Here is a 14,900-nt window from a genome sequence, read left to right as displayed (position 1 = left end):
GGACTGTGATTTCTTCTGGTTGTTTTCACTTATGAATTTTAGAGAGCTCTAAATGCACACAAGACCTTTGATTTAGCTTGAAACGCACATCCTAGCAACTTAATCTTAGCAGTGGGGGCAGCCGGGGGTGTGTGAGAATGGGGGTGGGGCAGAAGAATCCATTCACTACAACATCTGAGCTGGAAAGAAAAAAACAAGTAGTAGGAGAAATCCCTATTTAATCTGCCTAGTAAAGAGAGATGCCTATTCAAAGAGACACAGCCCTGGGTCCACAGGAAAGGCTATGAGACAAGACTGAAAGTCAGGGACAGAGGACACAAGCCTGATACCAAAGAAGTGCAGCAAAGAGTGCGCCATTGAGTCTGATAAGGGTGCTTTAATTGTCACCCTTCCCCCTGACTTGGATTGAAAGGAAAATACTGCAAATAGAAGATCAACTAATGTGGTTCATGGTGCTGGGATTTACTGAACCCCGAGGTCCAAATCTATCTGCTTTTCTATTTTATACACAGGTACTGGACACCTGCAGGCCAGGCTGAGGCCTCTGTGCAGGAGCAGTGCAGGGATAAGACCAAAACTCTCACCCAGAGAAGTGACAAAGAGACCTCGTGACAGACACATATCGTAACAACAGAATAATATTGATCGATAGTGTCTTATATGGCCAATACATTGCTGGGCCCCGATATGTCTTATGGATAATGCAGGGACCTACCCACCAACCATGTTCTCGGGGTTATTACTCCTTATTCACGTGAAACAGAAGAAGAAAGAAGAAGCTATGGGGGGTTAAAGACTTAGCCAAGACCACGCAGACACAAGGGAACTAGAGCCGTTCTGCTGGGGGTTGGTGCCAAAGCTCAAACCCTAGTGATCTCTACATCATGGTAACTATCGAAAACACTGGAGATCCTGCTCAAGGTTAAACAGTACCAGGTCCCTTCATTTTCATGAAGGAGGGAAAGATGGGCTGTGGTGTGGTTCAGTGAGACATCTTCGTGTTACCCCGACTAGCTGGAGACAACGAAAGAACTGGCACTCCGATGGATGGAGCCTGTCTTTCTAGCAATCCGGGCTGGCTCTGTCAAGTCTTGCAAAAGCCCAAACTAGTTGCACAACAGCATGTGACAGGCATCTGCCTTGCAGACACGCAGTGCTGGGCATCTCAGTCCCAGCCCCAGTAGAGAAAAGGAACCTGACGTTCAGATCCCCCTTTATGTTGCGAACGGTTGAGGGGTTGTTTTCTCGATCCTGGTTGCTGCCATCTAGTGGCAACAGGGATATGCCTTGATGGTGGGGCCGAAAATGGCCTTGGTGGCATGGCGCATCTTGCAGAGGTTGAATACTGTGCTTACTTTTATAAAACGAACACTGAGAACCCAGTGGACGCTAGGGCCACCGAAGATGCTTTGTATATGAAGACCTGTGTCCACATGGCAGCTACAAACTTCCGTGAGAAAGTGGTCTTTAAAGGGTGCTCGGGGCTGGCGAGCTCAATCAGTGGCAAGCATAAGGGTGAGGACCCCAGGTTGGATCCCAAACTGTGGTGAAAAGCTGGGTGTGGCAGGGCACATCTCTAATCCTGGCTCTGTTGCTGTGAGGTGGATGACAGAGATAGGAGAACCCCCAAACACCAGGAAAAACAAGCGACTGTTTCTCAAAGTAAATAGTGATGACGGATACCCAAGGCCATCTGACCTCTATGTAAATACAGACTCTGGCATGCATGTGCTGTCCCAACATACACACATGCACAGATACACAGACACACACACACACACACATACACAGACACACACACACACACACACACACACAGACATACAGACACACACAGAGACAGAGACAGACAGAGAGACAGAGACCTAAATATATATGTCCCATTAAAGGTACACATAAACTGATGATAACATTTAGGAAATCCTATGGAATGACCTGATTTTTAAGCTTACTCAGTGGTGGTGGTGGTGGTGGTGATGGTGGTGATGGTGGTGGTAGTGGTGGTGACAATTCATCCATAAAGTCTTAGGGTAAGACAGGCCATTGCAGAAACACCAACAACCAGGTTTAAGGTAAAGAACATTTTGTCATATGGCATCACCTGTCCTGGAGGCTCAGGTTAACTCTGTAGCAATCGATCAGCCAGCCAATCAATCATCAATCAATCAATCAACCATGCCTAGGTGATGAGGATTCAGTAAAGACTATGGACCTTGGGTTTTGGTCCAGCTTCCAGAATGCTGTCATATACCGATACCAGGAAGAAAGTTTGTCCTTGATTCATGGAAGGGGATGCTACTCTCTTGGATTCTCCCTTCTGGGTATTTTTCTTCTGGTCACTGTAATCTGTACCCTTCTTTCCCTGCAGTAAACTAGGATCAATCATTTAGCAGTTTCCAGTTAACCTTACTAGTCGTTCTAGCAAATTACTAAACATGAGGTTAACTGGAAGATCCCTCCAAATTTGCCTTTGGTTTCAGAAATGAGGACACTGTCAGGGCCTGCATCCACTAAAGAGGTTGTCCCCTCACTCTTAACAGAATCCCTCTGAAAGTCTAGACCCTCCCTCCACTCACTGGGATCATTGGTATTTGAAAACTTTCGACCAGAAGCCATGTCTAATGGTTACTTTCTAATGTCTGCCTTAATGGATCAAGAAGCACCTGGAGATGTATAGCGCAGTTTATAGAATGTTCATGAAGCATGCAGGAGACCCTGGACTTGATCCCCAGTGTGGCATCAACTGGGTGTGGTGGCATATACCTGTGTTCCTAGCACTTGGGAAGTAGAGACTGGAGGATGAGGAGTTTGAGGCCAGCCTGGGAAAGGAAGGATGAGACAGAGGGAGGGAGAACAGAAAGGAAGGGTGGGGAAGAGTAGGGGAAGGAAGGGAAGGAGAGGGGAGGGGAAGAAAGGGTGTGGAGAAGGGAAGGGGGAAAGAAGAAGGGAAGTACCCATGGAGTTAATGAGGCACATCTTTGGCTTTTCCAGGGGTCTAATGAGGAAGGAGGACCCACTATGGATGAATGGCATCATTCCATGGACTGGGGTCCAGGACTGAATGAAAATAAAAAAGCCCGGACATTCCCCTTTCTCTGCTTCCTAATCAAAAACACCCTAGCCCAGTGGTTCTCAACCTGTGGGTCTTGTCTTCTTTGAACCACCCTTTCCCAGGGGTCACCTAAGGCCATAGCTAAACACAGATATTTACATTATGATTCGTAACAGTAGCAAAATTACAGTGATGAGGTAACAACGGAAGTCATGGTTTGGGGGGGTCACCAAAACATGAGACACTATATTAAAGGGCTGCAGCACCAGGGATGTTGAGAACCACTTCCACAGTCCAATCCAAACGAGCCATCCTACTTTACCCAGTGATAGCTCATAGCTCTTTGAACTGTGGGCCCAAAGAAAGCTTTCTCCCTGAAGTCACTTCTGGTCAGGTATTGGGTCCCAGCAACAAGAAAGGTAAACAACACACCTTCCTCCTGGTAGCCACCCTTAACAGGCCCCACATCCACAGTTCGTACCACCTCCCATGCTCCTTTTCCTTGTCAGAAAAAGAAAAAAAAAAAGTGAGGATGGGAGCTGCTCAGTCCACGTGACAAAGTTATTACGGGACTCAATTAAGATAATGACCGTGAAAACTCTTTGGAACCGGTCACTTCAGTTCCAATTATAAGATACTAAAGCCATTGTTACTATTACTTCAGACTTTAAATGCCTTCAGACTTGCACGTCCTGTTCATTTTCTCGCCCTTCTGTGGGCCGAGGGAACGTGATCCTGACTCCATCGGCGGGTGCTGGGGTTGTGTCAGTGAGAACTTTCATTAGCTGGTGATTTTAGTGAGGGGAGAGGAACGGTAAGGTAAGCGGAGGCCTTTTGACGGGGCTGTGTCTGTTCTGGCACACCGCGCTTTCCAGGCTAATGTCTTTTCAAACAGCTCTGTTTTTGCCTGCAGACTTGAATACCCTCATTACAGTGTTTGAGAAGAAAAAAAAAAGTTCCCTTATGTTTTTTTAAAGAGCGCCATTCTTCAAAAAGATGTCAAGGAGTTCTCTTTCTCCCCTCTGCTACAAGGTGTAATGTGGAGATAAGCACAAAATCTGGTTGGAAATGTCACCTATATTGGGACTGGGGAAAGCTTCAGATCATGCGAACGGCTAGGTGGAAAGAGGGTTTTGTCCTCCCTGGCTGCTGGTATTTGGAGGAAAGTACCCCCACGTATTATTCATGGCCAGTGAGAACGGCCTGAAAGTCAATTATGGTGGTTTAGGAAAAAAAAAATTGGAGTCATTTGTTCACAGAGTTCATGGGAGTTCTGAACAAGTCCCCGGCCGTCCTCGCGACAGCCGAAGCCAGGTCTTTTGGAAAACATTTTATTTTTCATGCTCAGCGTAATAAGAAGAGGAAAGTCGTGTTTTGCAGATGAAATGGGGCTGATAATGAAAAGTAGGTCACGCTTTCTCTCTGTCTCTATCTCTCTTTAACTTTCCCTGAAAGACAAAGGAGACTTTGGAAGACTTGAAGCAAGCAGGCCAGGCCCCCGACCGGGTACTCTCTGCACTCTTCAAACTAGGAGCATTTACTCCACTCAGGGCTGACATTTCAGAAGGTAAAGTACCTGGAAAAGGAAACTGTTATCTAGGAGGCTGCAAGACAAGGAGGGCTGAGAAAGACAGTATACCTTCCAGCGTCTAGAGTCAACTGAAAGCAGTTAGAAGCCATAGCCTTCAGACCTGGGAGAGCAAGGACAGAAAGAGGCAGTGGCTACCTACTGTGGGAGGAGACGATGTGGGCACATGTTGCTCTATGGAGCAACAATGAGTAAAAGCGGCTTATTGTGGTGGTTTGAATGAGAGGTGTCCCTCATAGACTATGGCATTTGGATGCTTTGTTGCCAGTTGGTAGCACTGTTTGTGGAGGTTCAGTGGGTGTGGTCTTGGAGGAAATGAACTCCTGGAGGCAGGATTTGAGAGTTTAAAGACTTGCTTCCTGTTCCTACCACCATGCCTCTGTTCCACAATCATGGACTCCTATGCCTCCAGAACTGTAAGCCCAAATAAACCCTTCCTTCTTTATGGTGCTTTATCACAGCAATAGAAAATGATCAATATACCTATTCACTTCCTTGGGCCAATAAAATAAGTACAGCTGAAATGACAAGGGTTGCTTCTAGGAAGATAGATGAGGAACTTGGTTTTGTGAGTTCTCCCTCCTTTCCTTTCTCTCCTTCTATATTCCTCCTTCTCTCTCTGTCCTCCCATCCTCGTCTCTTCTCCCTTGCTTCTGAGTTGGCTTATGGTGGATAGCATTGCCCTGCTACCCAGTCCCACCCCCTGATGCTATACTTCCCCACAAACCCGTAGCCAAGCACTATAGGATGAGGTCTTGGAAACTGTGAGTCAGAAGAAATCTGGTGTGGTGGCACATGCCTTTAATCTCGGGACTCGGAGATAGAGGCAAGTGAGCCTTTATGGGTATGAGGGCCGCCAGGTTGGCATAGTGAGTTCTGGGGCCAACTAGAGCTACACAGAAAGACCATGTATCAAAACATTGAAAGAAAGTAAGAAAGAAAGAAAGAGAGAGGAGAGAGAGAGAGAGAGAGAGAGAGAGAGAGAGAGAGAGGGAGGGAGGGAGAGAAAGGGAAACAAAAGAAATCACTTGTCCCGTAAGCTGTCCCAGGTATTTTATCATAGTCACATAAAGCTGAAAAACATGCCAAGCACACTGAATCCCAAGAAAGGAAAATAGTCATCCTTCATGGACTCATGGACTTCATGGAAATGTCATATAGAGTTCATTGTTATGACTCCATGTCAATGCCAAGGAAGCACAATCCCCCTCCCCTGGAGCAATCTTTGATTGCTTCTCATCAATTGATATATATATATATATATATATATATATACATATATAGATGGATATAGATATAGATATATAGATATAGATAGATAGATATTCATATATATTTTCCCTATGTTTCGGTTAATCCTGTTTGCATGGTTTTTTTCCTCCACTTGTACTCTCGAGTCTTTGCTCACAAGTATGCATATGATGGAAAATGGGAAACAATTTTCATGACCCTGGGCTATTAAATTCAGGTAACATTTCCCAGGACTGCTCAGAGATTTAGCTTAGAGCCTAGAGCAAGCATGACTGCTTTTGTTCATTTTCATATCTAAGAAGAACGTGGTGCTGGCCTTGTCTTCCTTCTAACGGGCAGAGTCACTCTTGATTCCAGCCAGTCTGGGACAGTCCTGTTCCTATCTGTTGTTCCAGCACACAAGTGAGTGTCTTTCCATTCTTAAAATTACCCAGAGTGAAATAGGATAATGAAATGGCGGGCCACTCTCCTGCCAGGTCCGCCTCACAAAGATTGCTAGCCTCCTTGGGAGCAAAGCACTCTGAATTCCTTTCAGAGATAACCATGGATAATTATATCCCGTGCATGATACCTTCTTTCCAGTCACCCATGTTTGACTTTTGGGGGATTAATCATTGCTTTTGGTTGAACTGGGTTCTCGAAAGCTGGTATTATTGTTTTATCTGAAGGAAACCCCTATGAAATGGGGCCTCCATCCATCATAGCTCTCCGGGTAGAAAGAACTGATTAACACTTCCTGGCCTGCAAACTTGTTTGTTAACATGGGGTTTCCTCTCGGCTGTCACCGTGATGTCTTCCGAGTGCAGTGCGTTTGGGATTGGGCTACGCACTGTTTTATCAAGATGGGACAGTTATCGTTGTGGGGTGCGCAGAGCACTGGGAATCCAACCACCTCTGTAAACACAATGATAACATCGTGTCTGCACACTCCCTGAAGACAATGGACCCAGATTCCCTTTTCCTAATTGGGATTGGAAACAATAGGTGGGAAATAGGAGCCCCTGCTATCATTATCTATTGGCCTTCACTTCTGGGCATTGACTGAGCTTAGGGTGTGTGTGTGTGTGTGTGTGTGTGTGTGTGTGTGTGTGTGTGTGTGCAGAAACAGCAAATTAAAATTCAGCCTTCTTCCATTTTTCTTCCTTGAGTGTTAATCTTGTTATGAAGCTCCAGTGACAGAGATGTAAAATAGGAAGTGGAGGACGGGAGAGTTATAAACACTTGTGAACAGCATTGCTTTCGGAATTACTTAATGAGCAAAGGCCCGAACAGGGCAGACAGTAAGAGGAGAAATGGAAAAGAAACGTTAAAGGGTGAGGGTGGTCAGGAAGAGAACACAGGACTGCAGGTGTGGTGGAGGGAGGGGGATTTGCAGAGCACATAGGAAACGCTTGCTTTCACCTCAACATCATAAACAGCAATTATACCTCAGAAGGAAGAGACATAGACACTTCGCCAAAAGGTGAGTGACATAATTTATCTTCAGTCAAAAAATTAACATCATTGGATTTTTTCTTTTCCCCAGGAACCATCAGCATCAAGTACAATTTTCTGATTTTCTTTTTTTTTTTTTTAATCCCAAATGCTCAGAACTTTGATAGCACTTGAACATTGGAGATCAGTATTTCCAGGGTGGAGCAGCTGCAGAGTTCAGAGTAGGCATGCTCAGAGGAAGAGAGCTGTTAGAGCCACCGCTATAGAACGTCCATTTTCACGTGCTGCTACCCTCTTCGGACGGAGGAATGGCCTCTGCGCAGCCTCACATAGTACACAATTCTCTGCTGTCATGGGATTCGAGTGGGGCAGTTAGTCACCGTCTGAATAAGTTCTGTGATGACGCGCTGGAAATCCCTCCATCTGTACAATTCAAGCCATGTGAGTAGACGGCAGTGGAAGGAAAGGTGGAGGAAAACAGGGCACAGTATTTTATCATAAGTGTAAATCTGAGTCGTCACTGGCGTTCTGTTGACCCAACTGAGTGGACATCTACTCAGAGAGACTGGCTCAGGATGCTTATTCTTCGTCTGGTTTGAGCCATAATCTATGCTGTAAGAATATTTAAAATGCTGTCTTTTACCCATACTAGGTCGGGCACCACAGTGCCCCACCAAGACATCTGTTGGATGTCTTTATCTCAGTCAGCAAAGCCTCTCACCCGCTTTGCTCCATCCCATATCACACTGCTGATGGCTTCTCTCTGAGCCTGGAAGCAATCTCTCTACCCAGCCTGTTCCCAAGGCAGGCTGCCACCATGCCAGACACACACATCCCAACTCCGTGGTGGCCTAGTGTCTCCAGCCGCTACACACTCTCTTGAACTTAATTGGCCAAATGAAAGAACACACAACACAATAACCTCTGATCCAATTGATAAGATATAATTGCCCACCTAGACATACAAAGCCCTGCTCTCATCCATCCCTTAAGAACATTCATAACAACCTGTAAATGTGCAGAGAGGAATCTTAACATCCGCCTCCATGGTCTCTCCGCTGCTTCTCCCCCTTGCTCTAGTCTCTTCCTCTCTCTAAAACTTTTCTCCCGCCCATCCTTCCTTCTCGTCCAATGAAAGGCCTTATTTTATCTTGTACCCGCCTTCCCCTGTATGACATCATCCAACAACAATCTTCTCACCTGATCCCTTCGCTTGACTCTACCTGGTGTCCCTCTCATACTAGGTACCTGGCCCAGCTCCCGGAACACTGGGTGCTCAGTGTATCTCAGTTAAACCACAGATGACTCTAATTCAGTTACTCGCTTCAGAAGTTTCCTTCACCGAAAAGGAAGCAAAATTACATGAAATCTCATTGACTAAAAAGAAAGCAAAATTACACGAAACTGGAACGGTTGGAAAAATAAAGTGGGAGCTGGAGCGATGGCTCAGCATGTAACAGCACTTGTTGCTCTTCAAGAGATCCCAGCTCCAGCTCTCAGCATCTACATGGATGCTCATGGCAGTCTATAACACCAACTCCAGGAGGGTCTGATGCCCTCTTCTGGCCTCTGTGGGCACTGCACTCACATGGTGCATATACACCCATACATTAAAATCTTCATACACACACGTAAAATAAAAACAAACCTTTAGAGAAAAAAATAAAAGTAAAATGTACGAGCTGAAACTCCTCATTCATAAATTCATTCACCCATTCATTCATTCATTTATTCATTCACTCATAAACCAATAAATTTAGGAAACTCCATTCTAGCTGCAGAGAAGTAAAACAGCCGTTAGATTGAGAAAATACGAGTGGCTACTTTGGACAAAAGCCTAGGATGAATGCCAGCAAAGGGACAAGATCCATACAGTAGAAAAATGGGATCATACTGCACTCACTCTTAGCAGAGTTTAATCTTCATTCTGACCAGCAACGCAGTTGAATGTATTGCTATAAGTATCTGCCCAAAATAACAGTAAGAGCACAGGTATCAGCTGGGGTGACAGCAGTTACTGTGTGTGTGTGTGTGTGTGTGTGTGTGTGTGTGTGTGTACAGGTACATGTGTGTATGTGTGTGAATGCATATGGAAGCCAGAGGTCAGCCCTAGGTGCCTTTTGTCTTTCTCAGTTGCTTTCTACCCTACTTTTAAATTTTTGTTTATTATTGTTGTTATTGTTGCTGTTGTTATATTTGTGTGTGTGCGTGTGTGTGTGTGCACACACGTGCACACGTACCTGCCATGTGTGCAAATAAAGCTCAGGGAAGAGCTCTGTGGAATCTGTTTTTTCCTCCACATTTATGTAGATGCTAGAGATAAAACTCATATTACTGGAGTTGTTTAGCAATAGCTTTTACTGCTGACCCATCTTACTGGCTCAATCTGAAACTTACCACCTGCTCCATTGTATCAAGATTTTCTATTAACCTGAGTTCTGGGGAAGACACTTAGGCCTTCATGCTTATACAATAAGCATTCTATGTACCAACCGAGCCATTTCCTCAGGCCCGGAACTAGTATATCTGATGCACGAGTGGCTTTGCTCCACAGTGGCTCTGTGGCTGTCTCATTTTGTCTTGTAGCTCTGTAGTCTTTAACCTTAGGCTTCCAAGCATTTGGCCTGCAGGAAAAGGGGAAGGAGAGCTGTACAGGGCTGATGTTTGTAAGTGGGTTTTACCCACCCAACAATCCATTAACCCGAACTTGGTCGTGTGCCAATTACTGCCCGGGGAAGAAGTCGAGAAAGGTAAAACAGTAGGGGACAGCATGGGGGGTGGTGGTGGGGGTGTCTCCAGGTCTGTCCATGTGAATGGCAGCAAGCAAACTTGTGAGGAGGGCAGTGAGAAGCGCTCTCTCTTCAAGTTCAGAGTTTCAGTCCTTACATGGAGTCAGCTACAAAAACCACAGGATCTACTCTATTTGGCTCAGGGGGAGGCAGAATGTTGGATGTGGGAAGCAAAAGCTAGGGCTGAAGCCCAATCGGTTAATTCGCTAAGGGGAAAGCCTCAGGTGCGCTGCGCTCTCAGATAGCCCCCAGGATGGAAGGCTCATTGTCCTTCTGGGATGCTGAGTTCTTTGCAGAGCCCTCAGAATGGACCTCGTGACCTTCTGAGGTTTCTCACTGCTCTGATCTCTTCCTAATGGATAGTGTTTTCCAAGCTGATGGTGTTTTAAAGATGCAGAATCTGACCAATGATAATACATCTGACCTCTTGAGGGAGAACTTTGTACATCTTACTCTCTTGGCCTCTCTTATTGGCCAATCACATAACTCGACTAGAAGTTGGTTTTAGAGAACCAATTTCACTATTGCCTAATCACAAGGAAAGACTGTAAAGTTTTATGAGAGCTGAAGGGACTGCCTTTTACAGAGGAGAACTTGAATGATATTACAGGGGACATAAAATGGTAAGAAATAGAATTCCACAAGGTGTTTCCCTGGGACGGTCATGCTAGATTACAGTGCTGAGATACGATCTTACTGTTTCTATCTTCCAAGGACATTGATGGAAGAGGGGAGAAGAGAACCAACATCACATGGTCTCTGACAATACAGTGAACAGACTCCTCATATGGAGTTCAGCATAAGACAGAGAAGGAAAGTCTTCTATGTGTCACTTCTTGACCATGTGACCCTAGGCAAATTCACTAATGTTTAGATTTGCCACGTGCAGCATACAGATCATGGCAGTGACCTCTCTGAGAGTCACTGTATAGGTGTAAATAAATAATAAATGGTGAGGGTCAATCTTGGTTGTCGATTTGATTGGTTCCAGGATCAACTGAAAGGGACTGGCATTCCCGAGAGGAATTTCCTCGGTCTGATTATTTGGGGGAAGGCCACCTAAATGGGCAATGTCTTCCTCAGGCAGTCCAGACAAAAGGGAGGTGAGAAAGGAAACTCTGCTTTTAGTGTGCACACCTTCAATCTTGCTGGCAAGTTCATCTAACCTATTCCTGCTGCACTCCTTCACCGATCTTAGAACCTACTTCTTCCAGCGTGAAGACCAGCGACTCTTCGGGAAACCTTCGGGACTCAAGTACCAGATGGAGACTGGTGACATAGTCAGCCTCACATATTGAGAAACTCTCAGACTCTTACTTCTCCAGTATGAGTCGCTATTTTTGGAGCACCTAGACTGTCTGATGTCAGCCAACATAATAAACTCTCTCCCCCCCGCCCCACTATCGAATCCTGCCAAATACACACACCAAACGTGCTCTCTCACATGTGCCTGGCTTACAGCGGAACTGCAGTTCGTGTGATCATTATGGCTCACGATAATTGCTTTTTAAAAGCTTCAGGAAAAAAGTACCATCTCCGTTAGAGGATATTGAAGTTCAAAGACAGTGGAAAACTCATCTCAGGTAATTCAATGCATGGCAGCCGTCACCAAATTCAGAATCTGACTGTCAAGGCTCCGAAGAAGGCTAGCAGGCCTCACTACCATTGCCAGGTAGCATATGGTGTATTGACCAGTCTGCCATAAGCTCTCATCATTTGGGTGCCTGGTTCTGTTTATTGCCTCAGACTCCCCTGGAGGTGAGGGCTGATGATCTGATTTCACAACCAGCATCATCTGTGAGTCTCATACACTGAGCAAGAGGATGACCAAGGTTGGAGTTTGTCCTACCCCACAGTGGGGAGCACACTCCTGAGCCTTATTGCCTCTGTGGACCTATAGCTTCCCTCTTCCTTTTCTCATTTCTCATCCAACTTCTCTGTCTTTCAACCGTTGTGATTTCTGGCACCTTTGTGTCTCTAGAGAAGGTAGGGGTTGACTAAAGCTGGCCAGCAAGAGAAAAAAAAAAGATTATTTCTCCATTCCGAATATAACATGAAGCTACAAGGGACTGAAAGATTTCTCAGTGGTTAAGAACAGAGAACTTTGTGAGTTCAGTCCCCAGCACTCACATCGGGTGGCTTACAACTGCCTATAAAACTCCAGCCCCATGGGAGTCTGATGCCTCTGGCTTCCTAGGGCACTTACACTTACCTGCAAATATGTAGACAAAATTTATTCTTTTTACTTTAAAAAATGAGGATATATTTTATAAATACTGTGATTTGTTATAAAGGAGAACCATGCAATGGAATGAGAACATGTTCCCAATATATTTACCTCGAGAAGGCTTATGTTGTGCTAAACATAAAAGACCCATATATGTCCAGATATAGAATGCCATATCCTATCTTTGGAAGGATGGGCAACATTCTGCTGCAGTGAGGAATAGACCCTCTGGTGGCTAATGTTGATTATCTACTTGATGAGTTCTATAGGAATCACCAAAGAAACAAGAGTCTGGGCACACCTGTGACTCTTCATATTGATTAGGATGGGTAGGAAGACCTGCCTTAACTTCCGGTGGGTGGGACTGTTCCTTGGGGTGTGGTACTGACTAAAAAGGAAAAGGTGAGCTGAGGACTGCTATCCTTCACTTCTCTGACTGTGGTGGACTGTGAGAAGCTGGCTCAAGCTCCTGCCACCATAACATTTCCATCTTGACCTGTGAGCCAAAGCAAAGCCTCCCTCCATTCCTCCCTCCCTCCATCTCTCCCTCCCTCCCTCCCTTTAGTCAGTGGGGTGGGCAGTAGGTGGTGGGAGGGTAGAGGTGGGAGGAGCATCTAATGCACTCACCACACCTCATTCAGGGACTTGACACAGTAAAAGCTTAAATGTCGGTCACACTGTAACTCTGGAGACCCTAGAAAATGGAGGAGCATCTCACCAGGTGAGTTCACAACCACACGGCTACAGACAACAGTGAGTCTTTCTTACAGACAATGGTGAATATCTTCCGAAAGGTAATATTTTCATTCACACCTTGCTACAAGGAGATGTGCCTGTGCTTGACTCCAAAGGGCCAGGGACTTGTTATCCCCAGACACAGAAGGCAGAAATATTTGCAGAAACACTGAGAGTGACCACTTTTATAAATAACAATAATAAAATGGTGTAGATTCCTGACATGGGGTTTCTTGGACCATTAAATCAAATGTATCTGGAAATTTTGAGATTACTATAAAGTTGAAATGACACTGTATTTCTGGAAGATAAAAGTTAGAAATATCATTGTAAGAAGCACAGAACCTTTTTTACTATATGAATGGCTTGACTCTTCCCATCCAGTGTATCTTTTACCAAGTGGCACTTGGCCTTTCTTCTCAATAGCCACTGACTTGGCTGCCATGGACGGCATGGCCCATGCCTATTTGCCTGACTCTATCTGGAGTAAATGGACCCATAGAATAACCTTATTCTCACTCAAAATAAGAGGCAGGTGTTTGAAAACTGAGCTGTCCGATCCTGGCAAGAGGCATCCTAGTGGAGTAAACAGAGTCAGATGTCGCATGACTCTGGGCCCAGATTTCTGAAGGTGAACTTGCATTTAAGTGGACTTTCTCAGAGAGCCTTCATGTGCGACTGAGTTCTTCCTGGGGCTAACGGCGAGGCTGGGTGAGTGCTATAACCAGGGACAAGGCAGGCGGCCCAGCTCCAATTGTGACACTCGTATAATAATATGGCTGTTCCCTCTCCTTGGGTCTGTGGGGCTTATGGTCCATAAAGTTTAATAACAGGCTCAAAGGCTGAACGGTTAATGCAGGATGCCCGAAGGCTACTCTTTCGAAGAGGATTGGGATCTTTATTTCTTCTCTCTTGACATTTCATCATACACAAATGCCTGTCTGTCATGATGGGCCGTATAAAGTAGCCACGTGACAGGAGGGAGTAAGGGAAGATACTACTGGCTCTTAAATAGTGGGGTCGGCTCACAGTTGCCTTTGTCTTGGCTTAAAGCTTTGAAGAAGTGGAAGTTATGAAGCTTAGTTACTCTGCAAATTGGGTACCATAAACACCCATGGGTGGATATACCAGGGGATGATGGGAATAGCTAGACAAGAAACAAACCCCAAATTCCTTCCTATGGCTTATAAAGCTGTAAGCAGCTCCCAGCACCCTGGCCTTCTATCCCCTTACTATAGGCTAGGACCTCCAGTGCCTTGTTGATGAATGTTGCAACTCTAGTCCTGCCTAGGGCTTGGTATCTCTGGTTCATCTTCTGAGTTCTTCTGTCTCCCTGGAATGGAAAATCTTTCATCTTCTACTCTTTAAATAGGATCCATTCAAGCTCTTAGGCCCGAGATGAAGTCACACCCCACCCCTCCTTAGACTCTTTGATGACAGGAACAATGTCTTTGTGTACATGTTCCCTATTTAAACACACACACACACACACACACACACACACACACACACACACACACTGACACACACAGTACCACAGAGTCAAGGAACCTGCATACATCATCAGGTGATGCACAGGATTAGAAGAATTCAGCACATGATTGAGAGTTAAAGGGACATATGTGCAGGGAGGCCTAGGTCCAGCCCACATATGTTCTTTGGTTGGTGGTCCAAAATCTGAGAGCCCCAAGGATCCAGGTTAGTTGACCATGTTGGTCTTCCTGTGGAGTTCCTATCCCCTTCAGGGCCCACAGTCCTTCCTCCTATTCTTCCCTAACACTCCCCAAGCTCCATCACTGTTTGACTGTGGTGTCTGCATCTGTC

The 14,900-nt window shown here is 45.4% G+C and overlaps 1 protein-coding gene and 1 long non-coding RNA gene across 8 annotated transcripts in view; both read right to left on the bottom strand.

Annotated features, from left to right (window-relative positions):
- The window catches only part of Wwox (WW domain-containing oxidoreductase), a 927,977-nt gene that overhangs the window by 254,035 nt on the left and 659,042 nt on the right, over nucleotides 1-14,900 (bottom strand).
- Nucleotides 7,350-8,465, bottom strand: LOC120098538 (uncharacterized). Of its 2 annotated transcripts, none has more exons than XR_015644172.1 (2): nucleotides 8,334-8,465; nucleotides 7,350-7,937 (listed from the first exon to the last, which is right to left on the bottom strand). It is a non-coding gene; the product is annotated as an uncharacterized LOC120098538 (long non-coding RNA). The 2 variants fall into 2 exon arrangements; XR_015644171.1 differs by having other exon boundaries at nucleotides 7,350-7,748; nucleotides 8,334-8,423.

The sequence above is a fragment of the Rattus norvegicus genome, chromosome 19, assembly GCF_021556685.1.
Source record: "Rattus norvegicus strain SHRSP/BbbUtx chromosome 19, alternate assembly SHRSP_T2T, whole genome shotgun sequence".
In the NCBI taxonomy this organism is placed as follows: Eukaryota; Metazoa; Chordata; class Mammalia; order Rodentia; family Muridae; genus Rattus; species Rattus norvegicus.
This window is presented reverse-complemented; position numbering and strand designations above follow the sequence as displayed.